We start from the raw sequence: 16,750 nt of genomic DNA on the forward strand, positions 1-16,750 counted from the left end.
GCTCGAAAAAGGCACTCCTGCCCTTTAATGCGTGCCATTCGAAGCTGGTCAGAGGAGTACTGCATCAACTTGCCTCAGGGCTTCGTTAGCCAAGTCCTGTCCATATAAGGTCCAGGTTAGCTTTCAGTCTCAGGTTCATCGCCTTTGGTCTGCTGATTTTCCGCTGGCCCTTCTTCAGGCTGTCGCTGAGTCCCTGTTCAAGTCCTTCCGCCCAGGCTCAAAACCTCGAGGGGCGGATGCACAGGATAGGCGAAAATATGAAGTTATGCCCTATGTTCACAGCGTTTCGCACGGCCTGAAGAGGGTCGCCGGTAAATTCGGCGTAGAGGTCGTTTTTTATGCACCCTGCAAGCTGTCGCGTTTGTGCAATTTAGCGAGGAAAAATAAGCAAAAGAAGGTTGTGTGGGGCATTAACCACAGGAATAAGTTCGTACACTCTCCATGCAATGTAATCTATCATATTCCGCTGAGCTGTGGTAAGGTGTACCTCTGGCAAACTGGCCGCTGCATCAACATTACATTATTAGAGCATGCCAATTCCTTAGCTGATTCAATAGGGCAGCATCTGCCTAAGCACTGCACCACTTGCAAGTATGATGACAGAGATTGTAATCCGCTTTTCGACAGGACTAAGGTTATTGGGCACGAGAAGGATAAGAGCGGGAAACTATCGAAGCCTTGGTTATCGCGGCATTAGGCCCTGACAAATATGTTAGCGAGGCTTCAGTACACCTGTACCGCAAGGAGCTGGAGTTTCTTGATTTCTGGCTTTTGTCTTTGTGGTTGGTGCGCATGCGCTTTGCGGTTGAAGGAAGGAGGCGTTGATGGAATAAATCGGTTGTTAGTCTGCGTTTGCCCGTGTGGTTCTTCTTCTCTCTTGTCCCGTCCTTTTTGGGCAGGTATTGTTTGTTCTCGTAATCTCGCACTGACTTTGAGTATCGTCGTCTTCATCAGCTTTCATTCGCCCGGCGTGAACAGATCAGGTTCCGTGGCGCTTCTTTACAGGACTGGGGCATCATCGCGGTACAACACCCCGCGCGCTAAAGTATCAGTCTCTCGCGCTGGGTGTGCATACAGGCATATTCAGCCGCTTCTATTCCGCCGGCGCGAACAGATCATCTTTGCTAGACACTTCTTTACAGCACGGCACCACCGCCTGAGCACAGCAAATCGCGCGTTCTAAATGGCAGTCTCGCACTGCGTCTGGGTATCGGCATCTTCATCAGCTTTCATTCATAAAGCGCGAACAGATCACCTTAGCTGGCCATTTCATTATAGCACTACGTCATCTCCGCTGCACAAGACCCCGTGCGATTAAGTGCCAGTCTGTCGCTGTATGTTTGAGTATCGTTGTCTTCATCAGCTTCCATTCGGCCGGCGCCAACAGATCAGCTTCCAATAACCGCGGGGGGTTACGGTGCGGCTGGCGCACGCAGTCGTAACCGGTCGAGTCTTGTACTCGACTCCTTACCTCCTCCTCCCCAAATATGACGAGAAAGCCCTTGAGGTGGTTTCCCGTAAAATTTTTAAGCGTTCTCTCGACCTCCCGGTCACCACGTCCAACCAGCTCCTCCTGGGTCTAGGGATGGTCAACATCTTCGTGGAGCTCCGAGAAGGACACTTGACAAACCACTACACAAGACTCTCAACGACACCATCGGGTTGTCGCCTGCTTGCTCGACTTCACATCCAACACCCAACACTGACAGAAGAGCGTGTGCGCATTCCCGAAATCACGATATACGCCCTGCACGTACGCCTTCTTCCGGCCAACATGACACGAGACGACCATAGTGGCCGGCGCCTCGCGCGTGCGGGAGCCTTGGCGCGCTACTATGCAAACAAACGCCGAGTATTTTACGTCGACGCCACCAGCTCGCACCATGAGGGTTGGTACACGACCTCAGTAGTCCACCAAAACACCGCAGTGAACAGCTTACGTTCACAGCACAAGACATTACTCATGAGGAAGAGGTGGCAATCGCGCTCGCCGCCGCCGATCAGGACTCGTGGATCATCATTACCGACTCTCGAAGGGCCTGCAGGAACATCGAAAGGGACTTTATTTCCTGTTTGGCATTCCAAATACTTCAGCATAGCAATTATCTCGGGGCTCCCGCATCCCACACAACAGTATGGACTCCCGCGCACAGGGGTCTCGAGGGCAACGAAGCGGTCGACGCCGCTGCCTGCGCGCTTATCTTCCGGGCATCGCCCTCGCATCCCACTGATGCGAACTCCGACTCCAATCCGGCTTTTACCTTCAAGGAAATCATCCAATATTACCAATGCGGCCCTGCGACCTTTACTAAGCCCTGCAAGGGCTTCAAGAAGGTGGAGGACTGCTTACTCCTTCGCCTTTATACCAAAACACTGCTGTGCCCGGCAGTCATGAAACAATTAGACCCTGCGTGCACAGGGGAGTGCCCGCACTGTCGAGAAAAATTCTTCGGACCTTTACTACATGGTGTGGGCATGCCAATCAACCCCGCACCTTCTCCCTATACCCAACCCTACCCGGGAGGACTGGGAGGCGGCCCTGCTTGGCTGCTCTGACCTGGCGAGCCAGAACGCCGTGGTCGGGCACGCCCAAGCAGCAGCTACAGCCAATGGGCTCCTGTAATGAGCAGCCCACCTAGCGTTTCTAAGGAACGGCCCTTAAGGACCGCTCCACTCACTCCCTGTACATATTTTATATATAAAATTTTTCAGTCAGTAAGTCAGTCGCTGGCTCCTTCTTTATAGCACTGCAGGATCGCCATAGCACAACACTCCGCGCGCTAAACTGCCAGTCTCTCGTGTTGCGCCCAGGTATCGTTTTCTTCATTAGCTTCCATTCGGCCGGCGCAAACAGATCAGCTTTGCTGGTTCCTTCTCCTTCTTTATAGCCCTGCAGCATCACCACACCACAGTACTCCGTGCGCTGCACTGCCAGTCTGTCGCGCTTGACATACGCGTCGTCCCTTCTACAGCTTACATTCCGCCGGCTCGAAAACATGAGCTTGACTGGCATCGTCATAATAGCACTGCGCCATTGCCGTAGCACAACTACCCGCGCGATAAACTGCCAGTTCGTCGCTGTGGGTCTTGGTACCGTCGTGTTCATCAGCTTCAATTCGGCCGGCGCGAACAGATCAATTTCGCTGGCCGCTTTTTTATAGCACCGCGCCATCGCCGCAGCAAAACCACGCGCTTTAACTGGCAGTCTCTCGCACTAGGTATGGGAATCGTTTTCGTCATTAGCATCATTCGGCCGGCGCGAACACAACAACTTAGCTGTCAATCCTGTATAGCAATGCGCCATCGCCGCTGCTCAAGACCCCGCACGCTTTTACTTGAAGTCTCTCGCCCTGGGTCAGGTATCATCGTCTTCATCCGGCGCGAACAGATAAGCTCAGCCAGCCAATTCATTATCGTATTGCGCCATCGCCGTGGCACAACAGTCTGCACGTTCTAACAGGCAGTCTATCGCTCTGGGCCTGGGTATCGTCGTCTTCATACGGAGCGAACAAATCAGCTTACCTGGCCGATTCGTTATAGTGCTGCGCCATCGCCAGGCACATAAATCCTATACATAAATCCTACCTATACATAAATCCTCTACATAAATTCCGAGTTCCTAAGTTCCTATACATAAGTCGGGCTACATTACCAACGCATCCAATTATCGACCAATCTCGCTTACTTGTACAACCTGCAAAATCCTCGAACATTTAATTCTTAAACATATCCTACCATTTCTAGAAAAAATAACATAATTGTGCCTAACCAGCATGGCTTTAGAAAAGGTTTGTCTACGACTACTCAATTAATACAGACAATTCACGACCTAGCGTTTACAATAGACAAATGCGGCCAAACAGACGTGATATTCTTAGACTTCTCGAAAACGTTCGATCCGGTCTCCCACCCTAAGCTCCTCCAAAAATTTTGCCATTATCTCGGTGACAATATTATCAACAAATGGCTGAAAGGCTACCTTACAGGCCGGCGCGAATATGTACACTTTAAAGGGCACTCTTCAGATTGCGGCGATGTGATTCCTGGCGTGCCACGAGGCTCCGTTCTGGCCCCTGTCCTCTGTCTTCTTTTTATCGACGACCTGCATAATAACAGTAACGTAAGAGTAAGAATGTTTGCAGACGACTGCATCATTTACAAAGAAATAACCTGCCATGCAGACCAAGCAATTCTAAACAGTGCCCTTGAAAGTCCAGCACAATGATGTGAAATGTGGCAGATAGCGATTAATGTAGAAAAAACGGTTTGCATGACAGTAACAAATAAGAGAGCGCCAATAAACTTCTCTTGTTATCTGCAAGGACAGATGTTAAGGAGAGTGGAAGAATATAAATATTCAGGAGTTATAATTTCCTCGGATCTCAAATGGAACAAGCAGGTAGCATATATTGCTAATAAAGCACTGGCAGCTCTCTACTCGATTAAACGCTCGCTTAAATCCGCATCAGTCTACACTAAGCTCTTAGCATACACTTCACTTGTTCGCTCTATAATAGACTATGGAAACAATAGATAGAAAAATTAGAGGGCGTACAACGAAAAGCGGTCAGATTTGTTTTTAACAAATATCGCCGTCCTGACTCCCCTACACAGCTCTTAAGACAAGCCGACCTTCCCACTATACAAAACCGAGCCATACTACTGCGCCTCAAGTTTCTTTTCCTTCCGCTTAATGGCGGTATGAAAATCGATACGAGTAAGCACTTTATTCAAACACACGCATTGGCAGAACAAAACACCAAAAGCACTTAACCGAGTACAGATTTCACAATGATATTGTCACGTAGCAGTTGGTACAGGTAGTGCCGCGTCCAGACGGCAGAGGAACGCCAACACCGAGATGATGCCAGCGCACACCGAGACGGCCAGGATGGAACGCCGAGCTTCGTCTTCTTCAGCAGCGAACCGCGTGGCGCACGAGCTGCGTGCCGAACAGCCGCCGAGCGGCTATTTTTGTAGACGCGGCATTACCCTCCCTCTCGGAAAGAGCATCGGCCCGATGCTGTAACAAGAAAATAGGGAGAACGAAACAAAAAAAAACAGAGTAACGCACAGCACTTAGTCACTGAATGTCTCGCGAAAAATAGGGCTTCATCCGCACTACATGAACAATCTCTGGTCTCTGCTGACGGCGAGTAGTCCGGGAAGCCCCATCAGGGAGAACTTCATAGGTTACGTCGCTTAGCTGACGGAGAACTCGGTAGGAGCCGAAATACTGCTTGAGCAGTTTTTCGGAAAGGCCACGGCGTCGATTGGGGGTCCATACCCACACTTTGTCGTCCGGGGCGAACGTCATCAGTCTGTGGCGGCGGTTGTAAAGTCGGGCGTCACGGTCTTGTTGGTTCAGGATGCGCACTCTTGCAAGTTGTCGAGCTTCTTCTGCGCGAAGCGTGAACTCCTCGGCGCCAACGTCGGGGTCGCGGCCATCATGGGGCAGCATTGCTTCCAACATTGTCGACACTTCGCGGCCGTACAACAGACAGAAGGGCGTCCTCCGCGTGGTTTCCTGTTGATCCGTGTTATACGCGAAAGTAATATATGGCAGGATATCGTCCCAAGATCGATGCTCAACGTCAACATACATGGACAGCATGTCTACGAGAGTTTTGTTGAGGCGCTCGGTCAGGCCATACGTCTGGGGATGGTAGGCGGTTGTTTTCCTGTGAGTAGTGCCACTCAGCCGCATGAGGGATTCCAAGAGTTTGGCAGTGAAAGCGGTGCCTCTATCCGTGATAATTAGTGCTGGAGCGCCATGCCGGAGGACGATGCGTTCCACGAAAAATTTCGCAGCCTCGGCTGCTGTGCCGCGCTGGAGGGCCTTGGTTTCAGCGTAGCGCGTAAGGTAATCATTAGCGACGATAATCCACCGGTTTCCCGAAGATGAAGTTGGAAAAGTGCCGAGAAGGTCTATGGCAACTTGCTCAAACGGGAGCCTGGGCACTTGAACGGGATGTAAAAGTCCAGCTGGCTTGACAGGGGGTGTTTTTCGTCGTTGACAATTGCGGCACGTGCGCACATAGTGTCGTACAGTCGCCGCAAGCTTAGGCCAGTGATAGCTCTTTTTGATCCGAGCCAGAGTGCGGGCGTAGCCGAGGTGACCTGCGGTGGGCTCGTCGTGACACGCCTGCAAGATTTCTTCACGGAGATTCGCTGGAACGACGAGGAGGTAGTCGCTTCCGGTTGGAGAAAAGTTGGCTTTGTACAGCACGTTGTTGCGCAGACAAAAGAAGGACTGGGTTCTTGCGAAGGGCGGGGGAACCTCCTCGGTACCTGCTTCCAGGAAGTCGATGAGAGGTTTCACCGCCGGGTCCTCACGTTGCTGACTGGAAATAGTCGCTGCGTCTACGGCTGCGATGAGAGGAAAGTCCGGTTCGTCGTCGTCGCGCGCAGCCTCGACTGGATATCTGGACAAGCAGTCGGCATCGTTGTGCTGGCGCCCTGATTTATACACGATGGACATGTCAACCTCCTGAAGGCGTAAGCTCCAACACGCAAGGCGGCCAGAGGGATTCCGTAAGTTCGTCAACCAGCAGAAAGAATGGTGGTCGGTTACAACTTGAAAGTGCCGGCCGTACAGGTAAGGTCGAAATTTTGTCACAGCCCATACCACGGCAAGGCATTCTTTTTCGGTCGTGGAATAATTAGATTCAGCACAAGACAGAGTCCGGCTGGCGTATGCTATTACACGCTCAGCGCCGTCCTGCCACTGGACGAGTACAGCACCGAGACCCACGTTGCTGGCATCTGTGTGGACGAGAGTCTCCGCACGAGAATCGAAATGACCAAGGACAGGCGTGGTTTGCAAGCGTCGCCGTAATTCATCAAATGCCTGCTGCTGCTGTTCTGTCCGCGTGAATGGGACGTCCTCTCTTGTAAGATGCGTCAACGGTGCAGCAAGTCGGTAGAAGTTGGCAATGAACCGCCGGTAATACGCGCAAAGGCCCAAAAAACGCCGGACCGTTTTCTTGTCCGAAGGAGTGGGAAAGTTGGCGACGGTAGCTGTTTTAGCAGGATCCGGCCGGACTCCACGATGGCTGACGACATGGCCCAGGAAAAGGAGCTCCTCATAACCAAAGTGGCATTTCTCGTGCTTCAACGTCAGGCCGGCAGATCGTATAGCCTGTAGCACGGTCAAGAGGCGCTGGAGGTGTTCTTCGAACGTTGGCGAAAATACAACAACGTCGTCCAGGTATACCAAGCACGTCTGCCATTTCAGGCCCGACAAAACAGCGTCCATCATGCTCTGAAATGTTGCCGGAGCTGAACACAAACCGAAAGGAAGGACCTTGAACTCATAAAGGCCATTCGGCGTCACGAACGCTGTCTTCTCGCGATCCCGCTCGTCAACTTCGATCTGCCAGTAACCACTTTTTAAGTCCAGCGAAGAAAAGTAGCGCGCGTGCCGCAACCGGTCAAGAGAGTCGTCAATGCGTGGTAACGGGTAGACGTCTTTCTTGGTAACCTGGTTAAGCTTCCGGTAGTCAACGCAAAATCGCAGACTACCATCCTTCTTCTTAACCAAAACCACAGGCGAAGCCCACGGGCTCCTCGACGGCTGAATAACACCATCCTGCAGCATCTCTTTGACTTGTTCAGCTATGGCTTCACGCTCCCGCAGTGAGACACGGTATGGGTTTTGCCGAATTGGTCGGGTACTGCAGTCCGTAATGATGCGGTGCTTAGCGAGAGGCGTCTGTTTGACTGCCGACGTAGACGAGAAACAGTCTTGGAACTGATGCAGTAGGCCGACTAGGCTCTCCCTATCGGCTAGGGGTAAGCCTGGGTTCACGTCGAGGATCAGCTGAGGTGTGCAAGAATTGGACGTTTCGCTCTGGGGGGCAAGGCAGTCGTTAATTTTGGCGATGCCCTCGAAGTATGCGACCGCAGTGCCCTTGGCGATGTGTTGCCGTTCGGTCCCGAAATTCGTTAGAAGGACATCTGCCAGGCCGTTCCGTAGCGTGACGATACCTCTGGCGATGCAGACCCCATGAGAGAGCACAAGCGCAGTGTTCTGTTCTGCTACGCCGTCAGCACTGCACCGGTCGTCACAAATGACGGTAACGAGGGCACAGGATCGCGGAGGCACGGTCACATCGGCGTCGATTATGCGCAAGGCCACTCTGCGTGGTTCGGTGTCGGCTGAAATCGTTCCAGGGGTCGAAAATGTTACCAGACGATCAGGAAGGTTTATGATGGCACCATGCTCACGCAAGAAGCCCATTCCGAGGATCAGGTCTTTGCAGCAGTGCGGCAGAACAACAAAAGTGCCAACAAAAGCAGAATTGGCAATGGTGACTCGAGCAGTGCATCTTCCGACAGGCGTCATGAGGTGACCGCCAGCAGTACGAATTTGAGGACCATCCCATTCTGTCTTTACCTTGCTGAGGCGATCCGCGAGCTGCTTGCTTATTATCGAAACGTCCGCGCCTGTATCGACTAACTCGCCTGTATCGTCCGCGCCTGTATCACTGGGTGCCCGTCAACGTGAATGCGGAGGTCGGCGCTAACTGCATCGGTGTCAGTGAAACTCGGTGTCACAGAATCGGGCTGCGGCGGCATCGGGATCTCGGCATCGCGCTCCGGCGGCGTTCGGGGGTCTTCGTTATATCCGCTGTCAGCAACCTTCCCCCCTGAGGTCGCCGCTTTCAGTTTCCCCGGCGCGGGCTTGGAGACCGGCCCCGCATCCATCTGAGAAAGCCTGGCGGCTGGGCGACGTGATGCGTGCGGGAGACGGAGATCGGGGTCGGCGGTTAGAGGTGGTGTCATGGGCAGCAAGGTACTCCTCTATTTCGTGGGGTCGCTCACCGAAACGGGGACAAGGAGCGTCACGTGGGAGACCCCGGAGGCCGATTTCACGGTATGGGCAACGGCGATACAGGTGGCCGGCTTCCCCGCAATGGTAACAGAGCGGCTGCTGATCAGAAGTGCGCCAAACAGCCGCCTTCCGGGCCGGTGGACGCATGGCAGGTCCTCGCTGAGGCCGCTGGTAGAATGACGGTGGCGGAGCGGTTGGCGGCGGCGGGTGGCACGGCAAGCGTTGCACAGGTGGCAACTCGGAACGGAGAGCCGCGGCGGAGCTCATGGGGCGTGGCTCCGCAATGACTGGAGGAGGCGGTGAAAATGCTTGGCGAATCTCGCCGCGCACAACCTCGGTAAGAGCCGCAGCCGTCGGATCAGACGAGGCAAGGTTCAGTTTCTGCAGCTCTTCACGGACCACCGCGCGTATGAGCTCACGCAGCGACGCATTGTCGCTGGACACGCTCAAAGAAGCCGCACTGGCGCTTGGCTCACCGCACAAGGAGTCATTTCGGCGGCAGCGTTGATGCAAAGCCCGCTCAATGGCGGTCGCCTCTTTGATGAAGTCGGCTACCGTCTGCGGGGGATTCCGGACCAAACCAGCGAAGAGTTGGTCCTTCACACCTTGCATCAGGTGGCGGAGCTTCGCGGACTCCGCCATATCTGGGTCAGCGCGCCGACAAAGACGGGTCACGTCCTCGGCGAACATGGCAACGGTCTCATTAGGCTTTTGGACGCGAGCGTCCAGGAGGCGCCGCGCACGATCCCGGCGGTCCGTGCTAGCAAAGGTGTCCCGGACCTGCTGGCGGAAGGTATCCCAGCTTTGGAGATCGGCCTCCCTGTTCTCGAACCAAATCTTGGCTCCGTCTTCGAGGGCGAAATACACGTTCCGCAGCTTCTGCGCAGGGCTCCATTGGTTGAAATCGGCAACCCGCTCAAACTGGTCAAGCCAGTCTTCAACGTCTTCGAAAGTGACGCCATGGAAGCTGGCTGGCACGCGGGGTTGCTGGAGCGTCAAGTGTGAAGCGCTAGCCTGAGCCATGGTGGTATGCTCACCAGGTCGATGAGTGCGTGCCTCTTTTGGGAGGAGACCAAACTCTGGGACCAGTCCCAGGAGGCGGCGGCTGCTGCGGTGAACGGGCGTGCAGACAAGGGGTAGCTGGTTGGGACTCGATGAGCGGCTGTCTGAAGAGGTGTTGGACATGGGACGTCGAGCCCGCACCTCCACCAGTGTCACGTAGCAGTTGGTACAGGTAGCGCCGCGTCCAGACGGCAGAGGAACGCCAACACCGAGATGATGCCAGCGCACACCGTGACGGCCAGGATGGAACGCCGAGCTTCGTCTTCTTCAGCAGCGAACCGCGTGGCGCACGAGCTGCGTGCCGAACAGCCGCCGAGCGGCTATTGTTGTAGACGCGGCAATATATTCAGGTACTCTTTCTTCCCACACGCAATCCGTGAGTGGAATAGTCTGCCTTGCGATGCTGTCAACTGCTTAGCACTCGAAGATTTCATCGCCAACATATCACGCTTTGTTTTGCAATACCGACTGCGATGCTGGTGCGCTGTACTTGACAGCATCGCAAGGCAGACTATTCCACTCACGGATTGCTTGTGGGAAGAAAAAGTACGTGAACTAGCCCGCCAGAAGATACTTTTGTAAATATATCATTGTGAAATCTGTACTCGGTTAAGTGCTTTTGGTGTGTTGTTCTGGTAATGCGTATGTTTGACTTTATAAGTACTTACTCGTATCGATTTTCATGCCGCCATTAAGCAGAAGGAAAAGAAACTTGAGGCGCCGTAGTCTGACTCGGTTTTGTATAGTGGGAAGGTCGGCTTTTCTTAAGAGCTGTGTAGGGAAGTCGTGACGGCGATATTTGTTAAAAATAAATCTGACCGCTTTTCGCTGTACGCCCTCTAATTTTTCTATGTATTGTTTGCGGAAGGGGAGCCAACATATTATTCCATAGTTCCTTATAGTCAGCAGCTATTGTTTCATTTCTTGCTGCCTATAACTTGTCTGCATTTTTGATACTGCGGTTGTTTTTTTTTCTTGTTTAGTTTTTTTTCTTTCACGTGCCTAAGTCCTCAAATATGCTATTTGCTCCTGTTTTGCTATTCTCTTTTAGCTTTTGTATAATGCATATTGCCTTGCTGGACTACGGTCACCTTTGTGTTTGCCCTTACTTGAACTGGGTTATTTTAACGTACATGATGTCCCTTTTCTGCGACGGCCTCAAATGTGAGGCTAGCAGTATGTTCAAATAAATAAATAAATAAATAAGCGTCGCTCATAGCCTCAGTCGCTTTAGGACGTTAAACCCCAACAAATCAAATCAAATAAATAAATAAACAGCCCGCGCTCTTTAACTGGCAGTCTCTCGCCCTGCGTCTGGGTGTCATCGTCTTCAGCCGGCGCGAACAGATCATCTTAGATAGCCAATTCATTATTGTACTGCGCCATCACCGCAGCACAACACCCCGCGCGCTTTACCTAGCAATCTTTCGCCCTGGGTCTGGGTATCGTCTTCATAGGGCGCGAACATATCAGCTTAGGCAGGCAATTCATTATAGTACTGGGCAATCGATGCCGCACAGCACCCCGCACGCTTTAACGGGCATTCTCTCGCCCTGGGTCTGGGTATCGTCTTTATACGGCGCGAACAGATCAGGTTACATAGCCAATTCATTATATCAGAGCGCCCTTTTTTCCAGCACAGAACCCCACGCGCTTTAACTGGCAGTCTCTCGCACTGGGTAAGGGCATTGTCGACTTCAACAGCTTCCATACGGCCGGCGCCAGCAGATAAGATTCGCTGGCCTCCTCTTCATAGTACTGCCGCACACCCGCACCAGAATACGTCATGCGCTTAACCTCCAGTCTCACATGCTGCGTCGTCTTCGTCAGCTTCCTTCAGCCAGCGCGAACCGATCAGCTTCGCCGGCCACTTCGTTATAGCACTGCGCCTTGGCCGCAGCACCGCAACTCGTGCGTTTTAACTGGCAGTCTCTTGCTCTTGGTCTTGGTATCAGCGTCTCTGTCAGCTCCCGTTCAGCCGGCGCAACAGATCAGTTTAGCAGGCCATTTCATTATAGCTCTGCGCTGTCGCCGTTGCACAGCACCCCGCCCTCTAAACTGGCCGTCTCTTGCGCTGGATCCGAGTATTTTCTTCATCAGTTTCCATTCGGCCGGCACGAGCACATCAGCTTCGCTGGCCACTTCTTTTAGTACTGAGCCGTCGCGTAGCACAGCACCCCGCCCTCTAAACTGGCCGTCTCTTGCGCTGGATCCGAGTATTTTCTTCATCCGCTTCCATTCGGCCGGCGCGAGCACATCAGCTTCGCTGGCCACTTCTTTTAGCACTGAGCCGTCGCGTAGCACAGCACCCCGCCCTCTAAACTGGCCGTCTCTTGCGCTGGATCCGAGTATTTTCATCAGCTTCCATTCGGCCGGCACGAGCACATCAGCTTCGCTGGCCACTTCTTTTAGCACTGAGCCGTCGCGTAGCACAGCACCCCGCCCTCTAAACTGGCCGTCTCTTGCGCTGGATCCGAGTATTTTCTTCATGAGCTTCCATTCGGCCGGCACGAGCACATGAGCTTCGCTGGCCACTTCTTTCAGCACTGAGCCGTCGCGTAGCACAGCACCCCGCCCTCTAAACTGTCCGTCTCTTGCGCTGGATCCGAGTATTTTCTTCATCACCTTCCATTCGGCCGGCACGAGCACATCAGCTTCGCTGGCCACTTCTTTTAGCACTGAGCCGTCGCGTAGCACAGCACCCCGCCCTCTAAACTGGCCGTCTCTTGCGCTGGATCCGAGTATTTTCTTCATCAGCTTCCATTCGGCCGGCACGAGCACATCAGCTTCGCTGGCCACTTCTTTTAGCACTGAGCCGTCGCGTAGCACAGCACCCCGCCCTCTAAACTGGCCGTCTCTTGCGCTGGATCCGAGTATTTTCTTCATCAGCTTCCATTCGGCCGGCACGAGCACATCAGCTTCGCTGGCCACTTCTTTTAGCACTGAGCCGTCGCGTAGCACAACACCCCGCGCGCTTTGACTGCCAGCCTCTCGCGTTGAGTCTGGGTATCGTCGTCTTCAGCTTCCATTCGGCCGGCACGAGCACATCAGCTTCGCTGGCCACTTCTTTTAGCACTGAGCCGTCGCGTAGCACAACACCCCGCGCGCTTTGACTGCCAGGCTCTCGCGTTGAGTCTGGGTATCGTCGTCTTCAGCTTCCATTCGGCCGGCACGAGCACATCAGCTTCGCTGGCCACTTCTTTATAGCACTGAGCCGTCGCGTAGCACAACACCCCGCGCTCTTTGACTGCGAGCCTCTCGCGTTGAGTGTGTGTATCGTCGTCTTCTTCAGCTTCCATTCGGCCGGCACGAGCACATAATCTTCCCTGGCCACTTCTTTATAGCACTGAGCCGTCGCGTAGCACAACACCCCGCGCTCTTTTGACTGCCAGCCTCTCGCGCTGGGTGTGGGTATCGTCATCTTCTTCAGCTTCCATTCGGCCGGCACGAGCACATCAGCTTCGCTGCCCACTTCTTTATAGCACTGATTGGATTGGATTGGAGTAAACTTTATTTGTGCCTGCAGTTGGGCGCTCGCGCGCCCCGACGAGGGCCTACATCGTCTACGAGGCTGCCGTTACTCGGCGCGGGTCTCCGCTCGCCGTTGCCGGCTCGCTGGGTCCCTGCCTTTCGAGCGCCCCGAGGACCTGCTGGATGGCCCATAGCTGTTGGTCATGGTCGTTGCTCTTCGCGGCTGCCTCCAGCCGCGGCGGGATTGTTCCTGATCTTGATTCCTTTGGATTTCTGATGCAGTCCCACAAGATGTGCGTGTGATCTGCTGGCTCCCTCCGGCAGACTCTACACGTATCGGTCGGGTAGGTCTCGGGGTACATGCGATGCATCAGTCCCGGGCTCGGTAGCGATCCGGTCTGGAGCTGTCTCAGTAGTACCGCCTCCGCTCGACTCAGCCTCGGGTGCGGGGGTGGGAGAGTCCTGCGAGCCAGGCGGTAGGCCTTGGTGATTTCGCTGTAATCGATCATGCGGTCCTTGGCTCCGAACCACGTCGGACGGTGTGTTGCCAGTGCGCGGTTGGTTAGCGCTCGCGCCGCTGCGTGTGCCGTCTCATTGTGGTTTGCACTGCGTTCCGACGCGTCGCCCGCGTGCGCCGGAAACCACTTGATTCTTACTCTTCTGTCTTGCAGTTTAGTCGCTCGTAGTACCCGCTCGGCCTCCCTGCAGACTTGGCCTTTGGCGAAGTTTCGCACCGCCTGTCTCGAGTCACTCAGCACCGTGGAGCAGTCTGTGTCGGCGATGGCCAGGGCGATGGCCACCTCCTCCGCTTGTTCCGCTCCGGCGCCTCTCACGCTCGCTGCCGTCCTTGTGGCGCCGGTCGACGCCTCTATGACGACCGCTGCGAATGCGTTCCGTTGGTATTCGGCCGCGTCCACGTACCGCGCGTGCTCGTCGTTGGCGTGCAGGTCGATGAGAGCGTTGGCCCTCGCCGCTCTTCTTTGTTTGTTATACTCGGGGTTCATGTTCTTGGGTATGGGGTCGATTCTGGTCTGGCGTCGGACCTCTTCGGGGACGGGGAGCTTCGTCTCCGCGTCGTTCGAGTGTCCTATTCCCAGGTCGTCCAGTATCTTCCTCCCGGCTTTGGTCGTGGACAGCCGCTCCAGTTGAGAGGTCCGTTGCGCTTCGGCTATTTCTTCGAGCGTGTTGTGGATCCCGAGTTGTAAGAGGCGGGTCGTGCTCGTGGCCTCGAACAGGCCCAGCGCCGCCTTGTACGCTCTCCTGATGATTACATTAATTTTGTTGCGTTCGTGTTGCAGCCATCTATGGTAGGCTGCAACGTACGCGACGTGGCTGATGATGGATTGGACGAGCCTGATTAGGCTCTCCCCTGTCATGCCATCCTTCCGGGAAGTGACTCTTCTGAGGAGTCGCATAGCGTTGGCCGCTTTTGCCGTGAGACGGGCGATGGTTTCGCCGTTTCTTCCATGCTTTTCGATGACCATGCCTAGGATCCTGATTTTGCTGACCTCGGGGATCACGTTGCCGGATTTGGTTACGATTCTGATTTTTTCGCATTCGCGTTGTCTGGTCTTGCATCTGCCATTGTTGGTAGGTGGGAGTATGAGGAGCTCCTATTTGCTCGGCGAACATCTCAAGCCGGTGCCTTCCAGGTGCTCTTCTATCGCGTCGACGGCGGCTTGCAGAGCGCCCTCGATGTGGGCGTCGCTGCCGCCGGTCACCCACAGTGTGATATCGTCCACGTAGATGGTGTGCCTGACGTCTTCGATGTCCGCGAGCTTCTCGGCCACTCCGATCATTACCAGGTTGAACAGCATCGGCGAAATGACCGATCCCTGCGGTGTGCCGGTGCTTCCGAGCTTCTTCTCTTGCGTTTGTAGGTCGCCTGCTCGTAGCTGGGCGGTCCTGTCCGTGAGGAAGTCCTTGATGTAGTTGTAGGATCTTTCGCCCATGTTGAGCTTAGAGACTTGGGACAGAATCGCCGAGTGTTTCATATTATCAAAGGCGCTCTTTAGGTCGAGACCCAGGATTGCCTTGTTGTCGCGGGCGCTGCCGCCATTGTCTATGATTTGGTATTTGAGCTGCAGCATCGCGTCCTGCGTGCTGAGGTGCTGTCTAAAGCCGATCACCGTGGCCGGATACAGCCCTTCTCGTTCCAGGTAGTCTTGCCACCTGTTGAGCAGGACGTGCTCCAGCACCTTGCCCACGCAGGACGTTAGCGAGATGGGCCGAAGGTTGTCCGTGTCCGGTGGCTTCCCCGGCTTGGGTATCAGGATAGTCTTGGCTGTCTTCCACTGCTTTGGTAGCGCGGCCGCTCTCCAGCACTTGTTGAAGTATTTTGCGAGGTTCTCAATCGAGCCGTCGTCGAGGTTCTTGAGCGCCTTGTTCGTGACGAGGTCCGGGCCAGCTGCCGACCGGCTGTTGAGGGCGTGCAGGGCCGCGCGGACCTCCTCGACGTCGATGTCACGATCGAGCTTCGCGTTGAGTAGGCCGCCGTTCGGCGCGTGTTGTTCGGTGGGCGTAGTGGGCAGGTGACTTGAGGTGATTGATGTGCCTGGTGACTTCATCGGCGCCGTGTACCGAGGCCGCCCGATGTATGAGCTTGGCGAGTCTGTCCCTTTGGTGCGACTTGGTCTTGGTTTCGTCCAGCAGGTGCCGCAGCAGGTTCCACGTCTTGCCGCTATGCATCTGCCCGTCTGCCGCGTTGCAGATCTCGATCCACTGTTGCGTGCATAGAGCGCGGCAGTGCTCCTCAATCGCTCGGTTGACCTCCGCCATCTTCTTTCTGAGTCTGCGGTTGAGCCGTTGGTTCTCCCAGCGACTGAGTATTGACTGCTCGGCTTCGATGAGATGCGCTAGCCGGCTGTCTACTTCATCAATCGCAGCGTCCGTTTCAATTTCTTTGGTCGCGTCGCGTACGCTCTTGGTGATTTCGGCCGTCCACGTTTCTATGTCTTCGATCTCGCCGTCAGCGTCTGTCTTCTGGCTTCTGGCGTCTCGGAAGGCATCCCAGTCTACCCATCTCTGTTTTGATGCTGGTGTCATTGTGTTCCGGTATGCTGATTTCCACGATGGTGTGGTCGCTGCCGAGGTCGGTTCCCGTGTTTCGCCAGGTGATCGCGCCCCGGACGTCGTTCTTGACGAACGTGAGGTCCGGAGTGGTGTCCCGGGACACAGAGTTACCGATTCTCGTCGGGTGCGCCGGGTCCGTGATGAGGGTGAAGTCGAGTTCCATGGCGTCTTGGTACAGGTCGCGGCCCTTTGCTGTGTACTTGTTGTAGCCCCAGGCTGGGTTCATCACGTTGAAGTCGCCGCAGACGATTAGCGTGTTGCGGCCTGCCGCGGTGCTGGCTCTGTGTAGAATTGTTTTGAATCTCTGTT

The 16,750-nt window shown here is 54.6% G+C and overlaps 1 protein-coding gene and 1 pseudogene across 1 annotated transcript in view; both read left to right on the top strand.

Annotated features, from left to right (window-relative positions):
- Nucleotides 1–16,750, top strand: part of LOC149324996 (chitinase-3-like protein 1) — a 300,609-nt gene that overhangs the window by 52,828 nt on the left and 231,031 nt on the right. The gene's annotated exons all lie outside the window — the stretch shown is intronic.
- On the top strand, nt 1,775–2,623 carry LOC149324997 (uncharacterized; annotated as a pseudogene).

This window comes from Amblyomma mixtum, chromosome 10, assembly GCF_055824585.1.
Source record: "Amblyomma mixtum isolate Tamu chromosome 10, ASM5582458v1, whole genome shotgun sequence".
NCBI classification, from domain to species: Eukaryota; Metazoa; Arthropoda; class Arachnida; order Ixodida; family Ixodidae; genus Amblyomma; species Amblyomma mixtum.